Source organism: Pseudophryne corroboree, chromosome 3 (assembly GCF_028390025.1).
Source record: "Pseudophryne corroboree isolate aPseCor3 chromosome 3, aPseCor3.hap2, whole genome shotgun sequence".
Classification (NCBI taxonomy): Eukaryota; Metazoa; Chordata; class Amphibia; order Anura; family Myobatrachidae; genus Pseudophryne; species Pseudophryne corroboree.
The window spans coordinates 706,482,484-706,506,249 of NC_086446.1; the positions used below are offsets into that span (position 1 = coordinate 706,482,484).

Consider the following 23,766-nt stretch of genomic DNA (forward strand, 5'->3'; position numbering starts at 1 on the left):
CATGATACCCAGTGGAATGACCCAGCCCTGAGACACCAGTACCGAAGAGGTCTTTCTAACCAGATAAAAGACCAACTGGTACAATATCCTTTGCCTGATAGCTTGGATCAGCTCATGCAGTTATCCATCCGGGTGGATAGACGGCTGAGAGAGCGTAGGCTTGAAAGGGAGACTGAGGTTTCCTTCTTTCCCAAGGGAACCTCAGACTCTGAGGAATTTTCCGAGGAGCCTATGCAGATTGGGGCAACCCGCCTCTCCTCGCGTGAAAAGACACGGAGGAGACAGCAGGGGTTGTGTTTGTACTGTGGAAATAAAGGTCATGTGGTAGTATCATGCCCAGAAAAGCCGGAAAACTTCCGGGCCTGAGGGTGATGGGAAATATCCTGTCAGGCCAGAAGTCAGAATTTCCCAAGAAGACTTTTATCATTCCGGTGACCTTGAAGATCCTCGGTCAAACTGTCAAGACTGAGGCATTTGTGGACAGTGGGGCCAACGGGGTTTTTATGGACCGCCAATTCGCCCTGAAACACTCTGTTCCCTTAGTACCCTTGGCATCGGAAATTGAGATCTGTGGGTTAAACGGGGAACCATTGTCCCAGGGTAAAATTACCTCTTGCACTAGCCAGATTTCTTTGTTTATTGGAGCCACACACTCTGAAAAATTTTCCTTTTATGTGACTGTCTGTACTTTTGCCCCATTGGTGTTGGGGTTACCCTGGTTAAGGGCCCACAATCCTCAATTTGACTGGGTCTCTGTGGAGATTCTTAGTTGGGGTACTGATTGTTTCAGGAGTTGCTTGAGCCTTCCAGTCAGGCTTTCGCAGCTAAATTTGCCAGGATTGCCAGGATGTTAAACAGATTTTGCGGACATGTTCTCCAAAAAAGTTGCAGAGGTACTACCTCCCCATCGCCCCTATGAATGTGCCATTGATTTGTTGCCGAATGCTAAGCTTCCCAAGAGCAGGTTCTAATCCCTGTCACGTGCTGAGACTCAGGCTATGGCAGAGTACATTCAGGAGAACTTGGCTAAGGGATTTATCAGACCTTCACAGTCTCCAGTTGGGTTGGGGTTCTTCTTCGTGGGTAAAAAGGACGGATCATTGCAACCCTGCATCGACTTCAGGGAATTAAACCGTATCATGATTAAAAACTCATACCCACTGCCTCTCATTTCGGTCATTTTTGACCAGCTTCGTACTGCCACCATTTTTTCTAAGATTGACCTACGCGGTGCATACAATCTAATCCGAATAAGAGAGGGGGATGAATGGAAGACTGCCTTTAATACCCACTCAGGGCATTATAAATATTTGGTGATGCCTTTTGGGCTCTGTAATGCCCCGGCAGTCTTCCAGGATTTCATGAACGATGTGCTCAGGGAATATTTGGATAGATTCTTAGTTGTATACTTAGATGACATCCTAATCTTCTCCCATTCCCTGGAGTAACATCGGAAGCATGTACGCTTAGTCCTCCAGAAACTCAGAGACCACCGGCTTGGGGCGAAGCTGGAGAAGTGCGAATATGAAGTTCAGCAAATCACATTTCTAGGATATATTATCTCCGCAGAAGGTTTCCAAATGGAGGGTTCCAAGGTACAGGCAGTCCTGGATTGGGTGCAGCCCACTAGTTTGAAGGCGCTTCAGCGTTTCCTGGGCTTTGCGAATTTTTGTAGACGATTTATCACTGGATTTTCGTCTATAGTGGTGCCCTTGGTGGCACTCACTATGAAAGGGGCGGATGTTACTCACTGGTCTTGTGAGGCCAAAGCGGCTTTTGCCCGTCTCAAAAGGGCATTTGTCTCAGCCATGGTGCTGCGACACCCAGATCCAGAGCGTCCTTTTGTGGTGGAGGTGGATGCCTCTGAGATGGGTATTGGGGCAGTGCTCTCTCAGATGGGAGTGTCTGATAATCGCCTTCATCCCTGTGCTTACTTTTCCCGTAAATTTTCGCCTGCCGAGATGAATTATGACGTGGGTAACCAGGAATTGTTGGCTATTAAGGATGCACTCGAGGAGTGGAGACACTGGCTTGAGGGGGCTAAGTTTGTGGTCTCAATTCTCACCGACCATAAGTATCTGTCATATTTAGAGTCAGCGAAGCATCTCAATGCCAGGCAGGCACGATGGGCTTTGTTTTTTGCTCGCTTTAATTTTTTGATAACATATCACCCTGGGTCAAAAAACATCAAGGCTGATGCGCTCTCGCTGAGTTTTGCTCCAATCCAGGAGACCACCGAGGAGCCATTGCCCATTGTGTCCCCATCATGTATTAAAGTGGGCATTACCCAGGACCTCTTGTCATTAGTCCTTAGAGCACAGTAGCAGGCTCCTCCAGACCTTCCGGTAGGTCTTTTGTTTGTGCCTCCTAGGTTAAGACAGCGAGTGTTCCTGGAATTCCATGCCAAGAAGTCGGCAGGTCACCCGGGTATTGCCAGAACTCGGGAGTTGCTATCTAGGGTGGTGTGGTGGCCCTCGGTGGCTAAGGATGTGGATCAGTGAGTTCGGGCATGTGACATCTGTGCCCGAAATAAGACTCCTAGAGGGGTTCCTGTTGGCCCATTACATCCACTCTCTATTCCATCTAAGCCATGGACCCACATTTCAATGCATTTTGTGGTGAACTTGCCCAAATCCTCGGGGATGACAGCCATCTGGGTTGTCGTTGACAGGTTTTCGAAGATGGCGCACTTCGTTCCACTGGTTGGGCTGCCATCGGCCAGACGCCTGACTGAATTATTTATGCTGCATGTTGTGCACCTCCACGGGTTGCCACTTGATGTGGTCTCTGACCGCGGATCCCAGTTTGTGGCCAAATTCTGGAGGGCATTTTGTTCCGATCTCCAGATTTCTGTCAGCTTGTCGTCAGGCTACCATCCGCAGTCTAATGGGCAGACTGAAAGGGTGAACCAGTCCTTGGAGCAGTTCCTCAGGTGTTATGTCTCCAAGTGTCAGACTGACTGGGTTGCTCATCTGTCCATGGCGGAGTTTGCCTATAACAACGCGGCTCACTCTGCTACAGGGATCTCTCCCTTCCTTTGTGTGTATGGGCATCATCCTAAGGCCAATTTTTTTGACCCCCTGGACTCCACGCCTGGTGGTTCCTCTGTGGTTTCGGTCCTTAGGGGTATTTGGAGGAAAGTGAAGAAAGCCCTTGTGTCTGTGTCATTAGTGACCAAAAGGGTTTTTGATAAGTGGAAAAGACACTGCAGCTTCAAATTAGGAGACTTCGTCTGGTTTTCTACCAAGAATTTGAAGTTGAGACAGCCATCTCATAAGTTAGGCCCCCGGTTCATCGGCCCTTATAAGATCACTAGGGTTATCAATCTGGTGGCATTTCAGTTAGATCTGCCCCGTTCTTTGGGTATCAATAAAACATTTCATTGTTCCCTTTTAAAACGGGCGATTAGTAATCCTTCTTCCAGTGGAAGACCTTTTCCTCTTCTGATACGTGGCCAGAGGGAGTTTGTTGTTGAAAGGATTCTTGACTCCAAGATGGTTCGGAGTCGGCTGTCATTTTTGGTGCACTGGAAGGGGTATGGCCAGGAGGAGCGGTCGTGGGTGCGCAGTTGTGATCTTCATGCCCCCAGACTGATACGCTCTTTCTTCTTGCAGTTCCCCGATAAACCCGGTGGTAGGGGTTCTTTGACACCTCGTCAGAGTGGGGTACTGTTAGGGTCTCCTGCCCTGTGCTGCCACGTCGTCATGGCAACCGGGAGACAAGTGCTAGCGGAGTAACCTGAGCGCAGCTGATAATCCGGTTCGGGTCTTTTGCTGTGTAGTGGTTACAGGCTTTGTGCACGGCAGGGGATCTGGTGCTGGTTTTTGTGCTCACAGTCTGTGAGGTCTGAGTGGGGCGTGGACAGCACCTGCTATATAAACCCTCTTCTCAGGTTAAGCAGATGCTGCTGAATCTTTGTTGGTTAGTAAGTTCCTGAAAGTTAGCCAGTACTGTGTAACTTTGTATTTGTTTGTTGCTTACTGCAAATAGGCCTTGGTATTTGGTACTACACTCTGCCAATCCAGACATAGCAGTAAGACTGGAGTCAGTTGTTTAACTTGCTGGGGTTCTTTTGCTACTCTGTGAACTTAGCAAGTTTGCGGCTGTATTCTCAGACTTGCCTGCCAAAATCCTTTCTCACTGTGCAAGGTGTTCAGGTGTCAGTTTAGTGGCAGTAAGCTGAACCAGTGCACTGCAAGTGAGGACTAGGATTGTGGAGACTCTCCATGTGTCTATCATTCCATCTCTGACCAAGGAGTTTACTGCCACACCCATTGGTAACCCTTTTAGGGTTTTGCTATTGCCCTTAGCAACAGCATTTCGGGTTCTCTACGTATTAAAACACAACATCTCAGTTCTTTCCATCTGAGCATTCCTAATACTAGGGAGACACCCAGTTTCTTAGCCTCTGGGCTTCTCTGTTCACTTTGTGTTTATTTTGTTACCCTATCACCTTCTGTGTACGTAATGTCATATTCCCCAGTCTGTCTGTGAGTTCATTTGTTTTGCATCCCTCTCCGTTCAGACACCAGTACATTCCTGCAGGCACTGGTGTGCATAACAGGTTGATCCTCTTCTCATATAACTGCACGTGAAACAAATAGATTTATTGCACCCAAAACTACCTAGAGGTCTAGATGGAAGCCATGTTAAGTTTTGTGATATACAGTAGGAAATTTAAGGGGCAGACTAGATGGTCCAAGTCACTTGTATATTTCTTCAAATTCTATATATGTTTCTATATCATACATGAGACTGGTCCTTCTAGCCTTCTATTGCATGTTAATCACTAGAAGCGGGGGGGGGGGGGGGGGGGATTACCTGCCTACCGTGGCTAATACTTCTTGGGGCCTTTCGTATGTTTTTTCGAATTTCTAAAATGCTATTTTATCAGTTTATATTTTTATATTTGGTTCTTCAACTATTACCTACATTTAACAGGTAATTCAATCACTTAGAAAGGTGCATCTGCTACCTTATGCAAAGAGTGACTTTTACAGAATTTATTTGGAATTAATATAATGTAAGTACCATGGCTTAGAATGCCTGATGTCATGACTACTCACGTTAGGCCCTCCCAAGATATGGTAGTTTTGAAAATGTATATCCTGTCAAATTGTATTCTGTATGAAAATATGGTATTGTTTAAATTGTATGTTCTACCAATTTATATTCTGTATCAGAGGCGTAATGAGGGCTTTCAGCACCCAGGGCATGTTGAAAAAATGGTTCCCCACCCCCAGCACACATTAAAAAAACAAATTACTTGTGATGCGCACTCCCAAAAAGGGTGTATGGCCAACCGAGAGGGGGTGTGGTTTGTGGCACGCCCCCCTCCCCACACACACCGCTGCTCAGTCCAGCAGCCTCAGCTTCTTCTCACTAGCTTGCCTGCTGCATTCCTCTCAAAGGTCCATGCCATGGCTTCCACAGTCGGTTCCCCGCTTCCCATGGCCGGTGCTCCGGATAATGCCCCCTCTGCCCTGAAGCTGTCCTGGCACCCAGGGCACGTGCCCCGCTTGTCCCACCCTCATTACACCACTGTTCTGTATGGTATTTTTCAAACTGTATGCCAATTGCTATTCTGTGTGCATGTAAGGAAAGACTGTATTTAGCAAGCCAGGTAATTATCAGTGAAGGGAAGCAGTAGAGAGTTGGCTTGCTCTCTTCCATCCCAGATAACAAAATAATATTTAGTCCTCACAGTATGAGGTCACATGTTCAGAACAATTTCTCACCTACAGTAGCCCCGTACTCAGCCAGTTATATGGCCAGTGATGCCGACTTGGTTAAGGGATCTGAGAGACATTTGACAGGAGAATTTCCTTCCTAATAAATCCATACAACTGCACAGAGGAGTGACAAGTCACAGTTTCTTAGCCGCCAAGCAGGTAATTACACAACCCTGCTTGTTTGATAGGGAGGCCCCTGTGTTGGAAGAACAAAAAAGGGCCATGAGCAAGCACATCACCGCAATCTTTGTTGACATTTACCAAGGAAGGAGGGGTTTGATCAGGGAGTTGTAGAGCCATAAGAATGTTCTTTGATGACACTAAAAGCCTGAGAGGCCCAAGTTACATTTCTATGTGAAATGAAGTATGAAACATAAATAACTGTCTATGTAGAAACGCAGGGCTACTTGGTGCCAGACCGCTGAAGGAACTCTTGCACTTGGCAGTTAACTTGTGTTATTAACAGTGAGTGCTGACATAACCAACATCACAGGCCCTTGCCCTAGAATGAAGTGTCTGGGGGCAGGCTAGTTTGTGACACCTTATAATACAATAACTAATATATGCATTTATTTAATAAACTTTATCACACAAAAAATCCACACACAAGATTACACTGTGTATTGTTTATTGAATGTTGCATTACAGGAAACAGAATCCTTTATCCTGGGTCCATGATGGAGTTATTTTCCTGTCTGCTACTTGTGAGTAGAGTGTAAGTATTCGTTGTCACAGAGGACACAGTGTGTGATGTCTTCAGATAGATTCTTTATTAGTGAGATTCTTCTTTTTCAAATCCTGTTACAGAAAGAGATAAATCAGAGTATTATGTTATAACTGCACAATGCTTTCACAACATTTAGACATGTAAGACCAGAAGTACAGTATAGAATCTGTGGCTTTCCACATGGCCGCAACTAGTGGGGGGCTAAGGGGGCCATGTGCCCCGGGCACCAGATTTCAGGGGGTGCCAACTCTGTCCAGCAATCCTCTGCACAAACTGAGTGCAAGATCCGGGCAGAGGGTGAGAGCAGTCATCGAGCTCCAGTGACATCAAAGGGAAGATTGCTCCACGCATGCCATCAGCTATTTCTCCCTTTAGAAGCAAAGCTCTCTCTGGAACAAACTGTCTACACACTTGGTAAGTGGAGAGTGACCTCTAGTGGGATGCTGCCACTTACATTGTCCACACTCAGACTTTTCATTGAATTCCACACAGATTATCTGCACTCACTTTAATGGGACATAGGCCCTGGGATTAGGGGGTCTCTGGAATAAGGGGGGCCCTAAAAGATATCCTGACACCTGCCTCAGTGTAGGTCCCTACTGTATAGAGTGACACTGTGCTGACCTTTTGGACATTAAAGACTTTAGAACAATCTGGATGGCACTGTGTCTGATACGCAGCTGTATTCCATAATAAAGAATAGCGTTTATTTTATTTAATTTTCACATTCTCCCATCTATCTCTTCCCCTCTCTTCTCTCTCTCTCTCCTTCTCCTCTAGCCCTCGCCTCTCCCATCTCTCTCCCCTGTAGGTCGGAGTAATGTCAATGAGGGTTACTGTGCAGTGTAGTGAGAATAATGGCCCATACACACGGTGAGATTCGGGCTATCCCCGATTCTCACTATGCTACAGGGGCTAGGTCAGCACATAGTATAGCAAGCACACTCATTATGTGCTTGCGATACTGACTATGTGCGATTTTGGCTAAGTGTCAATTTTGACTATCTGTTCTATAGAGATAGTCAAAATTGACTTGCCTGCACAGTCTATCTATTCTTGCGATGCCGACCGCGCAGGACCGCGCATCGGCATCGAATCGGGATCGCAAGGTGACTTTCACCTTGCAATCTGCACTAACTTTTCTTACAATTTTGACTATATAGTCAAAATTGTAAGAAAATATCTCACCGTATGTACACACCATAAGGTTGCACTACTGTGGCATAGTTTGGATTTTTTTTACATTTTTATTTATTTGTTTAATTTAATTAATTTATTTATTTGTTTTTATTTTTTTCGTGCTAAATTACTGCCTTACCCCGGGTGCCCAAAATACTAGCTTTCCAGTTCTCCAGTTAGTAATGCAACTCAAATTTAAGCATACTATTTATTCTTCTTGATAATAATAATAATAATAATAATAATAATACTATTATTAATAATAATAACTAGCTGATGTGCTCGGTTTTCACCTTAGTCGAATTTCGAAAAAACCTCTGCTTAGTGAGTGGCTGCATATAACTGTCACGGTTTCCAGACCACCCAGCAAGTCACATGTGTTAGGTCAGCCAGCAGGTGCACAGGGAGAGTTCACCAACTGTCACATTTTCTAGAGCACAATGTTTATGCATTGCAAATGGCAAACAGACGTTTTGCCACATAACTCTGAAATGCAGCAACCAATTACAATGTCGATATAAATTTATTTCTGCAAATCTATGGACCAAGATCTTTAATTTGATAGAAGATGTGCCATGCTCAGACAACAGCATCATAGAAAAAATTTGCTCATAAAAGTTGTCCTTCCATTATTAATATATAAATAATAATAAGAATTTACTTACCGATAATTCTATTTCTCGGAGTCCGTAGTGGATGCTGGGGTTCCTGAAAGGACCATGGGGAATAGCGGCTCCGCAGGAGACAGGGCACAAAAAGTAAAGCTTTACGATCAGGTGGTGTGTACTGGCTCCTCCCCCTATGACCCTCCTCCAAGCCTCAGTTAGGTACTGTGCCCGGACGAGCGTACACAATAAGGAAGGATTTATGAATCCCGGGTAAGACTCATACCAGCCACACCAATCACACCGTACAACCTGTGATCTAAACCCAGTTAACAGTATGATAACAGCGGAGCCTCTGAAAAGATGGCTCACAACAATAATAACCCGATTTTTGTAACTATGTACAAGTAATGCAGATAATCCGCACTTGGGATGGGCGCCCAGCATCCACTACGGACTCCGAGAAATAGAATTATCGGTAAGTAAATTCTTATTTTCTCTATCGTCCTAGTGGATGCTGGGGTTCCTGAAAGGACCATGGGGATTATACCAAAGCTCCCAAACGGGCGGGAGAGTGCGGATGACTCTGCAGCACCGAATGAGAGAACTCCAGGTCCTCCTTAGCCAGGGTATCAAATTTGTAGAATTTTACAAACGTGTTCTCCCCCGACCACGTAGCCGCTCGGCAGAGTTGTAATGCCGAGACCCCTCGGGCAGCCGCCCAAGAAGAACCCACCTTCCTTGTGGAGTGGGCTTTTACCGATTTTGGCTGTGGCAGGCCTGCCACAGAATGTGCAAGCTGAATCGTACTACAAATCCAGCTAGCAATAGTCGGCTTAGACGCTGGAGCGCCCAACTTGTTGGGAGCATATAGTATAAACAGCGAGTCAGATTTCCTGACTCCAGCTGTCCTTGAAATGTATATTTTTAAAGCTCTGACAACGTCCAACAACTTGGAGTCCTCCAAGTCGCTTGTAGCCGCAGGCACTACAATAGGTTGGTTCAGATGAAATGCTGACACCACCTTAGGGAGAAAATGCGGACGAGTCCGCAGTTCTGCCCTGTCCGAATGGAAAATCAGATATGGGCTTTTGTAAGATAAAGCTGCCAGTTCTGACACTCTCCTGGCCGAAGCCAGGGCTAGTAGCATGGTCACTTTCCATGTGAGATATTTCAAATCCACAGTTTTTAGTGGTTCAAACCAATGAGATTTGAGAAAGTCCAAAACAACATTGAGATCCCACGGTGCCACTGGAGGCACCACAGGGGGCTGTATATGCAGCACTCCCTTAACAAAAGTCTGGACTTCAGGAACTGAAGCCAATTCTTTTTGGAAGAAAATCGACAGGGCCGAAATTTGAACCTTAATAGATCCCAATTTGAGACCCATAGACAATCCTGATTGCAGGAAATGTAGGAATCGACCCAGTTGAAATTCCTCCGTCGGAGCACTCCGATCCTCGCACCACGCAACATATTTTCGCCAAATGCGGTGATAATGTTGCGCGGTTACTTCCTTCCTTGCTTTAATCAAAGTAGGAATGACTTCTTCCGGCATGCTTTTTTCCTTTAGGATCCGGCGTTCAACCGCCATGCCGTCAAACGCAGCCGCGGTAAGTCTTGAAACAGACAGGGACCCTGCTGAAGCAAGTCCCTTCTCAGAGGTAGAGGCCACGGATCTTCCGTGATCATCTCTTGAAGTTCCGGGTACCAAGTCCTTCTTGGCCAATCCGGAACCACTAGTATCGTTCTTACGCCTCTTTGCCGTATAATTCTCAATACTTTTGGTATGAGAGGCAGAGGAGGAAACACATACACCGACTGGTACACCCAAGGCGTTACCAGCCCGTCCACAGCTATTGCCTGCGGATCTCTTGACCTGGCGCAATACCTGTCCAGTTTTTTGTTGAGGCGAGATGCCATCATGTCCACCATTGGTCTTTCCCAACGGGTTACCAGCATGTGGAAAACTTCTGGATGAAGTCCCCACTCTCCCGGGTGAAGGTCGTGTCTGCTGAGGAAGTCTGCTTCCCAGTTGTCCACTCCCGGGATGAACACTGCTGACAGTGCTATCACATGATTCTCTGCCCAGCGAAGAATCCTTGTAGCTTCTGCCATTGCACTCCTGCTTCTTGTGCCGCCCTATCTGTTCACATGGGCGACTGCCGTGATGTTGTCCGACTGGATCAACACCGGTTTTCCTTGAAGCAGAGGTTCTGCCTGGCTTAGAGCATTGTAGATTGCTCTTAGTTCCAGAATGTTTATGTGAAGAGACGTTTCCAGGCTCGACCACACGCCCTGGAAGTTTCTTCCTTGTGTGACTGCTCCCCAGCCTCTCAGGCTGGCGTCCGTGGTCACCAGGATCCAATCCTGTATGCCGAATCTGCGGCCCTCCAATAGATGAGCACTCTGCAACCACCACAGAAGAGATACCCTTGTCCTTGGAGACAGGGTTATCCGCTGGTGCATCTGAAGATGCGACCCTGACCATTTGTCCAACAGATCCCTCTGGAAAATTCTTGCGTGGAATCTGCCGAATGGAATTGCTTCGTAAGAAGCCACCATTTTTCCCAGGACTCTTGTGCATTGATGTACAGACACCTTTCCTGGTTTTAGGAGGTTCCTGACAAGCTCGGATAACTCCTTGGCTTTTTCCTCCGGGAGAAAAAACCTTTTTCTGAACCGTGTCCAGAATCATCCCTAGGAACAGCAGACGTGTTGTCGGAATTAACTGGGATTTTGGAATATTCAGAATCCACCCGTGCTGTTTTAGCACTTCTTGAGACAGTGCTAATCCCATCTCTAGCTGTTCTCTGGACCTTGCCCTTATTAGGAGATCGTCCAAGTATGGGATAATTAATACGCCTTTTCTTCGAAGAAGAATCATCATCTCGGCCATTACCTTGGTAAAGACCCGAGGTGCCGTGGACAATCCGAACGGCAGCGTCTGAAACTGATAGTGACAGTTCTGTACGACGAACCTGAGGTACCCCTGGTGTGAGGGGTAAATTGGAACGTGGAGATACGCATCCTTGATGTCCAAGGATACCATAAAGTCCCCTTCTTCCAGGTTCGCTATCACTGCTCTGAGTGACTCCATCTTGAACTTGAACTTCTTTATGTACAGGTTCAAGGATTTCAGATTTAGAATAGGTCTTACCGAGCCATCCGGCTTCGGTACCACAAATAGAGTGGAATAATACCCCTTTCCTTGTTGTAAAAGGGGTACCTTGACTATCACCTGCTGAGAGTACAGCTTGTGAATGGCTTCCAAGACGTCACCCTGTCGGAGGGGGACGTTGGTAAAGCAGACTTCAGGAAACGGCGAGGTGGATCCGTCTCTAGTTCCAACCTGTACCCCTGAGATATTATCTGCAGGATCCAGGGATCTACCTGCGAGTGAGCCCACTGCGCGCTGAAATTCTTGAGACGACCCCCCACCGCCCCCGAGTCCGCTTGAGAAGCCCCAGCGTCATGCTGAGGCTTTTGTAGAAGCGGGGGAGGGCTTCTGTTCCTGGGAAGGAGCTGCCTGTTGCTGTCTCTTCCCCCTTCCTCTGCCTCGTGGCAGATATGAATATCCCTTTGCTCTCTTGTTTTTAAAGGAACGAAAGGGCTGCGGTTGAAAAGTCGGTGTCTTTTTCTGTTGGGGAGTGACTTGAGGTAAAAAGGTGGATTTCCCGGCTGTAGCCGTGGCCACCAAATCCGATAGACCGACACCAAATAACTCCTCCCCTTTATACGGCAAAACTTCCATATGCCGTTTTGAGTCCGCATCGCCTGACCACTGTCGCGTCCATAAACTTCTTCTGGCCGAAATGGACATAGCACTTACCCGTGATGCCAGTGTGCAGATATCCCTCTGTGCATCACGCATATAAAGAAATGCATCCTTTATTTGCTCTAAAGACAGTAAAACATTGTCCCTATCCAGGGTATCAATATTTTCAATCAGGGACTCTGACCAAGCTACCCCAGCACTGCACATCCAGGCTGTCGCTATAGCTGGTCGTAGTATAACACCTGTATGTGTGTATATACTTTTTTGGATATTTTCCATCCTCCTATCTGCTGGATCTTTAAGTGCGGCCGTCTCAGGAGAGGGTAACGCCACTTGTTTTGATAAGCGTGTGAGCGCCTTGTCCACCCTAGGAGGTGTTTCCCAGCGCGCCCTAAACTCTGGCGGGAAAGGGTATAAAGCCAATAACTTCTTTGAAATTAGCATTTTTTTATCGGGGGCAACCCACGCTTCATCACACACCTCATTTAATTCATCTGATTCAGGAAAAACTATAGGTAGTTTTTTCACACCCCACATGATACCCTGTTTTGTGGTACCTGTAGTATCAGCAATATGTAACGCCTCCTTCATTGCCAAAATCATATAACGTGTGGCCCTACTAGAAAATACGGTTGATTCGTCACCGTCGCCACTGGAATCAGTGCCTGTGTCTGGGTCTGTGTCGACCGACTGAGGCAAAGGGCGTTTTACAGCCCCTGACGGTGTTTGAGGCGCCTGGACAGGCACTAATTGATTGTCCGGCCGTCTCATGTCGTCAAACGACTGCTTTAGCGTGTTGACACTATCCCGTAATTCCATAAATAAAGGCATCCATTCTGGTGTCGACCCCCTAGGAGGTGACATCCCCATATTTGGCAATTGCTCCGCCTCCACACCAATATCGTCCTCATACATGTCGACACACACGTACCGACACACAGCAGACACACAGGGAATGCTCTTAACGAAGACAGGACCCCACTAGCCCTTTGGGGAGACAGAGGGAGAGTTTGCCAGCACACACCAAAAGCGCTATATATGACAGGGATAGCCTTATAATAAGTGCTCCCTGTATAGCTGCTTTAATAATATAGTTTTGCCACAATTTTGCCCCCCCTCTCTTGTTTTACCCTGTTTCTGTAGTGCAGTGCAGGGGAGAGCCTGGGAGCCTTCCTGACCAGCGGAGCTGTGTGAGGAAAATGGCGCTGTGTGCTGAGGAGATAGGCCCCGCCCCTTTTTCGGCGGGCTCGTCTCCCGCTCTTTAGTGGATTCTGGCAGGGGTTAAATATCTCCATATAGCCCCCGGAGGCTATATGTGAGGTATTTTTAGCCAAAAAAGGTTTTCATTTGCCTCCCAGGGCGCCCCCCTCCCAGCGCCCTGCACCCTCAGTGACTGCCGTGTGAAGTGTGCTGAGAGGAAAATGGCGCACAGCTGCAGTGCTGTGCGCTACCTTAAGAAGACTGAGGAGTCTTCTGCCGCCGATTCTGGACCTCTTCTCGTTTCAGCATCTGCAAGGGGGCCGGCGGCGAGGCTCCGGTGACCATCCAGGCTGTACCTGTGATCGTCCCTCTGGAGCTAATGTCCAGTAGCCAAGAAGCCAATCCATCCTGCACGCAGGTGAGTTCACTTCTTCTCCCCTAAGTCCCTCGTTGCAGTGATCCTGTTGCCAGCAGGACTCACTGTAAAATAAAAAACCTAAGCTAAACTTTTCTAAGCAGCTCTTTAGGAGAGCCACCTAGATTGCACCCTTCTCGGCCGGGCACAAAAATCTAACTGAGGCTTGGAGGAGGGTCATAGGGGGAGGAGCCAGTACACACCACCTGATCGTAAAGCTTTACTTTTTGTGCCCTGTCTCCTGCGGAGCCGCTATTCCCCATGGTCCTTTCAGGAACCCCAGCATCCACTAGGACGATAGAGAAAATAATAATAATAATAATAATAATACTACCAGAGAGAGAGCCCACAGAACTGTGTAAGGAATATAGATACTAACAGTGAAACCTGAATACAGTAAATGTAAGGGAACGTTTGGGGTCCCGCTATGCACTAGCGGTTACCCCGTTCTCCGTCCCTGCTGTACATGACAGTCCTCTGACTTTTTCCTTACTCCATCCACTTATCAGCAAACAGGTTCACCGGTTCACAATGGGTAGACAGCGTGGGAGTACAGCAGTGACAAGTCCCTGCAATGCTCCGGTATCAGGGGACACGCTGATTGCCTGACGCTGCCTCCAGCTATCTTTTCTTTCTTAGCAGAGTCCAGCTTTGAATACCAGCGTGCTCACCGGTGTTCACTGTAGCATCATCACATACACCTGGCAGCAGCAGAGGGTTTCAAAATCTGTGTCTGCGCTGATCACTTATATTATTCTGAATCACTTATGTTTTAAGTTCTCTCATTGGATCCGTCTCCTCTTTTTATTCCTGCGCTGTCAGGAGTGTAGGGGAAGAACGGGCTCAAAAGCAGAAACTATACTTCTCCCGTCTAATTTGCAACACAGTGGCACGCTTCCCCGGACATTCGACGCTAATGCAGATGTCCGAGGAGCAGCTGCACGACTGAACCGCAAATCATTGGGGGTTCTTGATCTATTTAATCATTATCTATAATATGAATTACTTGACTGGTTATTACCTGTACCTGCGGCACGATAGTGCCAATAGAATAGCATTACTGGTGTCAGTTAGGAATTTGCTCATTTCTGTGCAAATATTTTTCTATATTGCTGTAACCATATGGGAATGGATCACGGATGTCACTGTTTTCTATTGAGAGTATTATTATTAGATATACTTCACCAGCATTGTTATTATTTTTATTCTTGTGAAACAAATTGGAACCTACTGACAGCCTTTTTCCTGGAGTCACATGACCCCATTGGTATCATTGTTGCGAATTAACTTTTCTAATTATACAGAATGAATATTTATTGTTCATAGATATTGTTGATACATACTAGAAACTTGCTACTATTTGAATGTATCCTTATCTATCTTACATGGTTTCAGAATTAAGGCAAATTTCTTTACAGGATAAATTTCAGTGAATACGCTTGATTAATTTAATATTACACACAGCATTCAGAGCACAGCGATTGTCAAGGGACGATATTCTGTTTTAATACATGATTATTACACATTGTCATTTCAGCCATATATTGGTGAATTAGATATTTTTCTTCATATTTTCACTGTGAGCGTTTATATACCCACATGTTTTCCTTATTGCGGGTTTTTATATGTGAAAAACCTATAAAAAAAGTTTTCCTCTACAATTAATTTTTTCAATTAATCTATTAAAAGTTATATTTTAAAACAGGTAGTGTGCCCCAGAGTCTCCCCCTCCCCCCTTTGTCTACTTCAGTAAATGTAACTCGACAATAAATTGCTCCAAACAGAGGTTTAGCAATGAAATAACAGATTATAAATTATAGATAGATATATGCACAGACACCTTTGTTTTTTATTTTAATCATCATGTTTTGGTTTTGCAAACCATTACTCAGTGGTTTGGATTTGGTTTTCTCTAAAAATTGATAAAAGTCAGTAGGAATAAGTACCCAGATACCCAAGGCACCAAAACACATATGCAACTACCTGAAAAAACAAGGGCCACCTTACCATTATAAATAGACCAATAAAACAATGATTCAACAGGTATAAGCACTCAGTGTGGTTCACACATATATAAGGTTAAGTGTCATTATAGTCCAATAATACTTATATGTCCGATTGGTGGTATTTGATTGTCGATTCTGATGTCTTCAGTTAGATGGTCAAATGGATCTCGCAAAGTCAATGCAGATAAAAACAAGAACAATAAACCATCATTGTGTAGTATGACTATAATCACCAGAAATAGACACCACCAAGAAGAGCTCAGATATTGTCTCTATTTGTGAGAATAGAACACTGCGTACCCCACTCACAGTATTATGCAGGAAGGTCTACACATAAAGGTACCTTTAAACTATTCTCTCTCTCCAGTCAGATGAGGTTCAGAAAATCAGCAATTCACCCACATTGATTATTCCAGGAGAAAGAAGTGTATCATACTCATTCTGCGCACAGCTTTAATCCTCATATCTGGGTTTCTTTGGGAAGTGAGTCCTCTTTGGGAAGTTCACTCTCACAGGATCATCTATTTTTACATTATGAAATACACAATATGCAATGGGTCGATGGCTATTTTACAAGGGCCCTTTGGTTAGTTTCTATGTGTGACCACATGAGAGGGGTACGCAGTGTTCTATTCTTACAAATATAGACAATGGGGAATATTTACTAAGGTGTGAGTTTTTAGAAGTGGAGATGTTGCCCATAGCACCCAATCAGATTCAACTTAATAATCATATTCAACTTAACATTTATCTAGCTGCTTCTTGGTGGTGTCCATTTCTGGTGACGCACTATACCATGATGATTTTTTTGTTCTTGTTTTTATCTGCATTGACTTTGCGAGATCCATATGACCATCCAACTGACGTCAGAATTGACAATCAGTTGCCACCAACCAGACATATAAGTATTATTGGACTATAATAACACTTGTCTCTATATATGTGTGAACTACACTAAGCGCTTATACCTGTTGAATCATTGTTTTATTGGATGTGTTTTTGTTCTTCTAGTATTAATAAAATGAAAACATTAATTCCCAGTCATTTCAGTGAAGTATTACCACCTCACCATACACTCTCCTGTGTGAAAGATCACCTATAATAGTGACAGACTTACATGCGATTCATACCTCATGATTCAGTTTTTAAATCCAAGTTCCAAACTCCAGGGAAGACCTAATTCAGGACTCAGTTCACTTGGCTATCCAAAAGTGATCCGAGCCAGGACTTGGTTCTGCCCAGATCCCCTAAGTTTTATTTGTAAAAACCAAACTGCCCATTCCTGATAGTAATGAAACATGTCAACCAGAGGAGCAGAAGATTAGGATTTTGGGACAGGGATGATAAGAATGTCTTATATAACTTATAGACAAACCTTGGAAGAAACACCACTTGGACTGAGCAATACTGGAATCGTAGCAGCAGCCTTTCTGCTCACACTCCTCCTTGGTAATACCTGGATGCCCACAATCTGACCTCTGGGAGACACCGACTTTGCAGTGACCTGTCACTGGGAGAGATACATGGGTGTCATTGCTAATACTGTATAAAAGCCTTGGAACTTCACAGATACTATTCACAAGTCATAGATTCAGTTTATATAATGTACACAAAGGGGCCGATTTATCATTCAATAGTTGCAGCATATACCTGGAAAAAAATATTTTTGGGTGAATACCAGCTAATATCAAATATTACCCCTAATGTATGAAGGAGGAATTGCAGCAGAAATATATGTACAGTCACTCCATTTCCGAGAGCAGGAGACTGCAAAGCTGTTACCAGTTTGGCACGGCAGCTAACACCATCTGAAGATGGCATTATCCTCTGCAGCCTATGGTCTACATTCTACAAATATTGCTGGGAGAGGGCTCCTCCAAATCCCCCTCTCCATGGCCTCTGCACATGTATGGTCAGTAGATCATGCATACACAGTAGTGCTGTGGGGGGTGGGGGGGGGGGGCAGGGTAGAGTCGTCACTTAGCAAGGCATAGATGTCGGAGATTAAGCCCTTAGTGTTGGAATGTTTCTAGCTTATATATTCAAAATAGGATAGAGTTCTATTAAGGAGAGTTGAGGTGATTGTGGAGTGGAAGTGTCTAATTTGCAGGTAGCGAAAGAAATCAGTGGTTGGAATTACCATTCCATCATGAAAATCTGCGAACTGCGGAAAGGAAGCATCAGGAGTAATATTGTTAATAAAGGATATATTGCCCCTGTGCCAGTTAGTTAAAGAGGACCTACACATACCAGGGGGGAAGGCCGGGTTATGAAATAATGGAATCAGGAGAGACGGATGTGGGGCCAAATCAAACTGTCTATTTTCAAAGTCCCATATAGCTAGCAGGCAGGACACCATGAGATGAGAGAGGACCGCACAAGGGCGCTGACTCCTATGAAGCCACAATAAAGAGGACCCCAATGCTACGTGTTTTATGGAACCTCAGGATCAAATGAAGTGGACCCAATTCCATGAAACTTTGATTGGGAATCACAGTATTTGATGTAAAATACTTTTACACTACTCTATTTTGTTGTTATGCTTAAAAAATAAAAAATAAAACACTTGTCAAACTTACCGTATACACATCTATTTTATTCTCATTGCTACCGAAGCTTTAAGGTGCGATTCTGCCTAAAAGCCGAGTTTGACTTTGCGTTTTCCCTTGACTCCTCAGAGCCAAGATCCACCAATATTGCATGTACACACGGTACAATTTTGGCTATGTACAATTTTGACTATATTAGAAGCTACAGTAGATTGTACACCTTCTAGTCAAAATTGCAATGTCTGCACATTCTATTTTTTCTTGTGATACTAAACCAGTGGGAGTGTGCATCGGTATTGCAAACTGTTTACACACGGTGCGATATGTGCTTATGATTTTGACTATATATATATATATATATATATACAGTGCAAACTGCAAGCAAATTCAAACAGCAAATTAGCATGTGTGTTTATTATGTAGCTGGGTTCAAACCCAACACATTGGCAATCTTCAGCGGCCAAACATCGACAGTGACACACTATTACACCCCATAATCACAGTATAATAAATCAAGCATTCTGGGAATCAAAATCACTGACAAATTTTGTTTCAAATTGCACCCAATTATATTCCCCCATATCTTCTTCAGTACAGGTAATATCACTAAATTGAAACATTCAAAGAGTTTCCTTACTTGCATTACAAGGAGAGTTATATTCTTCTACATCATGTACATCTACAACAGAAAAAAGGCATTATAAGTTTGATAAATGGAGAAATTTGTTATTGGTAGAATTCACCTTGGTATAAATTCATAATATTGACATTCACAAACTCGACATAGACAGAATGCTGACATCCACAAGCCATCAGGATGATATCGTGAATGTCGACAATAGAATTTCAACAGCCATCTATTAAAATTATTTTACAGTTAGGTTTAGAGATGGGGATGGGATTAGAGTTAGGTTTAGGGAAGGATAGAATTAGGATTAGGTTTAGGGTTAGGGATAGGATTAGAGATTGGTTTAGAGTTAGGATAGAATTAGAGTTCGGTTTAGAGTTAGGGTTAGAGTTAGGATTAGAATTAGGTTTAGGATAGGAGTTTGAGTTAGCGTTAGGGTAAGGTTTAGGTATAGGTTTAGGCTTAGGTTTAGGATAGGAGTTAGGGTTAGCATTAGGGTAAGGTTTAGGGATAAGATTAGAGTGAGGTTTAGGGATAAGATTAGAGTGAGGTTTAGGGATAGGGTTAATGTTAAGAATAGAATTAGGGGTACGTTTACAGTTAGGAATAGGGTTAGGGAGAGGTTTAAGACTAGGATTAGAGTTAGGTTTATGGTTAAGAATAAGATTAGGCACAGTTGCCTCTTGAATGGACAGCCACATGCCATACATGCCGCCTGTTGAAATTCATAATGTCGACATTATTTTAATGTCAACATTTTGTCAATGTCGACATTGAAAGGTCAACATGTAACATGTCATCCTCACATCCATGTCAACATTCTGAATGTCAACGAATTCTATCACACACCTTCACTTTTGTATGATATAGATTACTGCTTGTGAATTTTAGAGAAAAACAAAGTAATTAAATATAAATAGGTTTTGAGAACTAACTTCATCAAGATAAACATGCAACAAGCCATCCTATTACTAATTAACACACTTCTGGTAAGTGACAAGTCAGACTTCGGAAACTAGACTTTGTCCATGATGTAAGCAATAAATACATGTACGATAATGTGCGTATTTCTACCCACCTGGAACATAATAATCATAAACTGCAACGTTTGCAGGGTGCAGATTTGTCACATGCGTTTCTTGATTCAGCACAAAAACAAAGTGTTCATCTTTGTGAGTGAGCTGTGGATGAACAGAGCATGTCATTAAGGGCAATCTGGAAACCAGAAAAAGTGCAAATGTCGTTTCGTAATGTCAAGCCATGTTCCTGGTTATAAGTAGGCAGACACCAGCAATGGGCAGAGAAGGTAATTAAATGTGTGCCTCATGTTGGTGTGGCACATGTAGACACAGCAAGTTGAAGGTCGTTACTGGTGGTGTAACTAAACAGTGGAACGCAACAATGCATGGGTGAAACTACATGGCTATAACATGTAGACTCGTGCCTTTCTATGGACTGGAGTTTCCTGTGTTTTGGCAGGGCCGTTACTACCTACGGGCCAGTGGTGCCTGGCACACAGCGCAAAAGATGCCGCTAGCTGCAGCTCCCCGCCCCCTCACAGCTCTCCCTCTTCAGCCGTATCACTGTCAGGTGGTTTCCATAGCCCCGCCCACTCACAGCAGCAGGCAGAAAGGATATGTGTGCTTCTCATGCGCTCTTCCCCTTCCTGCCCGGCGCTTCCAGTCTTACAGTGTCTGGAGAGGGACTTTGTAAGTTTAATACTTTTTCTGTCTCTTTGTCTCTCTTTCAGACTCTGCTTGTCTGATGTGTAAAATGGGAGACTGTGCCTGCCTCATGTGTAAAAACGAGGACTGTGCCTAATGTGTAAAAAGGGGGACTGTGCCTGCCTCATCTGTAAAAAGGGGTTGCTGTGCCTAATGGGGAAAAAGTGGGACTGTGCCTGCCTCATGTGTAAAAAGGGGGGGCTGTGCCTAATGGGGAAAAAGGGGGACTGTGCCTGCCTCATGTGTAAAAAGGGGGGGCTGTGCCTAATGGGGAAAAAGGGGGACTGTGCCTGCCTCATATGTAAAAAGGGAGACTGTGCCTGCCTAATGTGTAAAAAGGGAGACTGTGTCTGCTTAATGGGGAAAAAGGGGGACTGTGCCTGCCTCATATGTAAAAAGGGAGACTGTGCCTGCCTAATGTGTAAAAAGGGAGACTGTGCCTGGCTAATGTGTAAAAAGGGGGACTGTGCCTGCCTCATGTGTAAAAAGAAGGGACTGTGCCTAATGTGTAAAAAGGGGACTCTGTCTGCCTAATGTGAAAAAAGGGAGACTGTGCCTGCTTAATGGGGAAATAGGGAGACTGTGCTAATGTGTAAACAGGGGGACTCTGTCTTTCTAATGTGTAAAAAAGGCGACTGTCTTAATGTGTAAACAAGGAGTCTCTGTCTGCCTAATGTGTAAAAGGGGGGATGTTCCTGCCTAATGTGCGAAAAGGGAGACTGTGCCTGCCTAATGTGTGAAAAGGGGGACTGCGTCAGTCTTCTAATGTGTAAAAATGGGGACTGTGTGCCTACCTAATATGTAAAAAGGGGTACTCTGTCTATCTAATGTGTAAAAAGGGGGACTCTGTCTGCCTAATGTGTAAAAAGGGGGACTTTGCCTGCTGTAATGTGTAAAAAGGGATCTCTGCCTGCTGTAATGTGTACAAGGGAGCTCTGAGGCCACACCCCTACCCCTACTCCATGAAGCAACGCCACTATATGTTTGGCACGCACTGGCCCTATTTTATATATGGGGGGGGGACGCCGATGCTGTTTCTTGCACACAGCGCTAAAATGTCTAGTTACAGCACTGTGTTTAGGTTCTTGAGTCACAAGGGTGCCATTAGCTCAGAGGACCCAGAGGGGTTCCATGGAACATGACCATATATTGGGTATATATAAGAGACACTACCACAAAGAGATAGATTGTATAGAGAATATGGAATCATGTGTAGATTGGTTTCTTATTGGGAACAGCTTCAGTTTGCTTGCTGATAAGGGATGGGGAACTCCAAAGCTCAGTCATCAAGAACATCTGTATTTATTTGGCAAATATGCTACAGTACTCTTTTCCTTGATGTTAATTCCACACAACATATTGTATCTATGAAACTGGTTGGATGGCAGAATGGTTGGCAAATGTATGCACCCGTATGGATCAGATCCAGTGGTAGACTTCATACATTATTATTGTCTATCACCTAACCCACCATATCCCAATTTAGTATATTTCATGGATAAGACATGTTTATGTTTTTGCGACAAATGGACACATTCTTACCTCCATAGGATGGAATTATGCTACATAATGAAAGAAAGTAATTTGACCAGAAAATGTTTAAGAGGCTACAGGCTTCTCTTACAGTATATTTTATGGATTTGCAGTTGATTTGTTTCCATGGAAACCGATTGCTTGATGTGTAAATATACAGCCATGTATTTGAATAGACTGATACATTCCTTACCTTGTCCAAGTAAATGGTGACATTACTTGCCGAGATCTCTGTTCTTTTCACTATAGGATTTTCCTCTAACTGTAGGAAATAAAAGTATTACAGCAATGAGTTTCTCATGATGGAAGTAAAACAACGACGGGGATATTCAAACTGTTTGCAACTTGATTAGGCCATATATATATATATATATATATATATATATATATACACACACACAGGGCAAAAAGAAATATATATATATATACACACACACACACACACACACGCCTTGACAAAGGGATCTCAGGATCCCGAAACGTTGGTTGTTATGTGACCATTGTTTTTTGTGATTTAATACACGTTTGACCATTGATTTTGACGGAGTGCCGCTGCCTTTTTTTTTTTTTACCTTTTACTATATATATATATATATATATATATATATATATAAAATCCAAAGGTGAAGTCCACACTCACCTATCCATTTGGGCTGGTGCTGGGGTGTCACCACCAAAAAAGGAATTAAATCCTTCCCAATGCAGACAAACAGAACCAGGGGTGCACTTACCAGTCTTCATAAAGCAGCTTTTATTCAATCTATGAGGACAGGGCAATAAAAAGCATCAACATTTCGGTACTACATCTGGACATCTGACAAAGGTCCATATGTAGTACCAAAACATTGATTTATTGCCCTGATGGATTGAATAAAAGCTGCATTCTGAAGACTGATGAGTGCACCCCTGGTTCTGTTTTCCTGCATTGGGAAGGATTTAATTCTTTTTTTGGTGGTGACTGATATACACACGTGTGTTTTTACCTGCACTCGGCGTCTTTCAAACAGCAAGGTAATGTGTATTACATGTGGATCATCAAAGTTTCGGGGACCCCCATCCTGAAGAAGGGGACGGGGGTCCCCGAAACATTGATGAACCACTTGTAATACACGTTACGTTTTTGTTTGAAAGACGCTGAGTGCAGCCTCTTATTTTACCCACTATTTATATATATATATATATATATATATATACAGGCTGGAGCAATTAAAAAAGATTTGGCATATATTACAACTCGATCCGGTCCTTGGAGAACACCTTCCTAACTATCCAGGTGTTTTTTATAGGAAAGCTAAGAATGTTAAATCTCTTGTATCACGTAGTAGGTTGGAACCCATTAAGGAGAAAAAAGATAAGAACTTTTTAGATGATATTAAAGGTTGCTATGCATGCGGAAGCTGCAAAATTTGTAAATTACTAGATATAGATAAAACTGTGTTTACTGGTAAAAACGATCTAAGAACATATAAGATTGATAGCTTCATTAACTGTAATTCTACCTACGTAGTATACATGATTATATGTCCGTGTGGATATAGATATATAGGAAAAACCAAAAGAATGTTAAAAATCCGCATTCTTGAACATACTAGAAATATAAAAAATCAAGTGACAAACCATAGTACCCCACGGAATTTTAAGGAATTTCATTGTAGTGATCCCACCAAGTTACAGTATAGAACATGTAGTC

The 23,766-nt window shown here is 44.0% G+C and overlaps 1 long non-coding RNA gene across 1 annotated transcript; it reads right to left on the minus strand.

Annotated features, from left to right (window-relative positions):
- Window positions 1–6,343: 6,343 nt before the first annotated feature.
- On the minus strand, window positions 6,344–22,374 carry LOC135056659 (uncharacterized). The gene is made up of 5 exons (XR_010244038.1): window positions 22,270–22,374; window positions 19,898–20,000; window positions 18,829–18,870; window positions 17,018–17,152; window positions 6,344–6,530 (listed from the first exon to the last, which is right to left on the minus strand). It is a non-coding gene; the product is annotated as an uncharacterized LOC135056659 (long non-coding RNA).
- Between the last annotated feature and the right edge of the window lie 1,392 nt (window positions 22,375–23,766).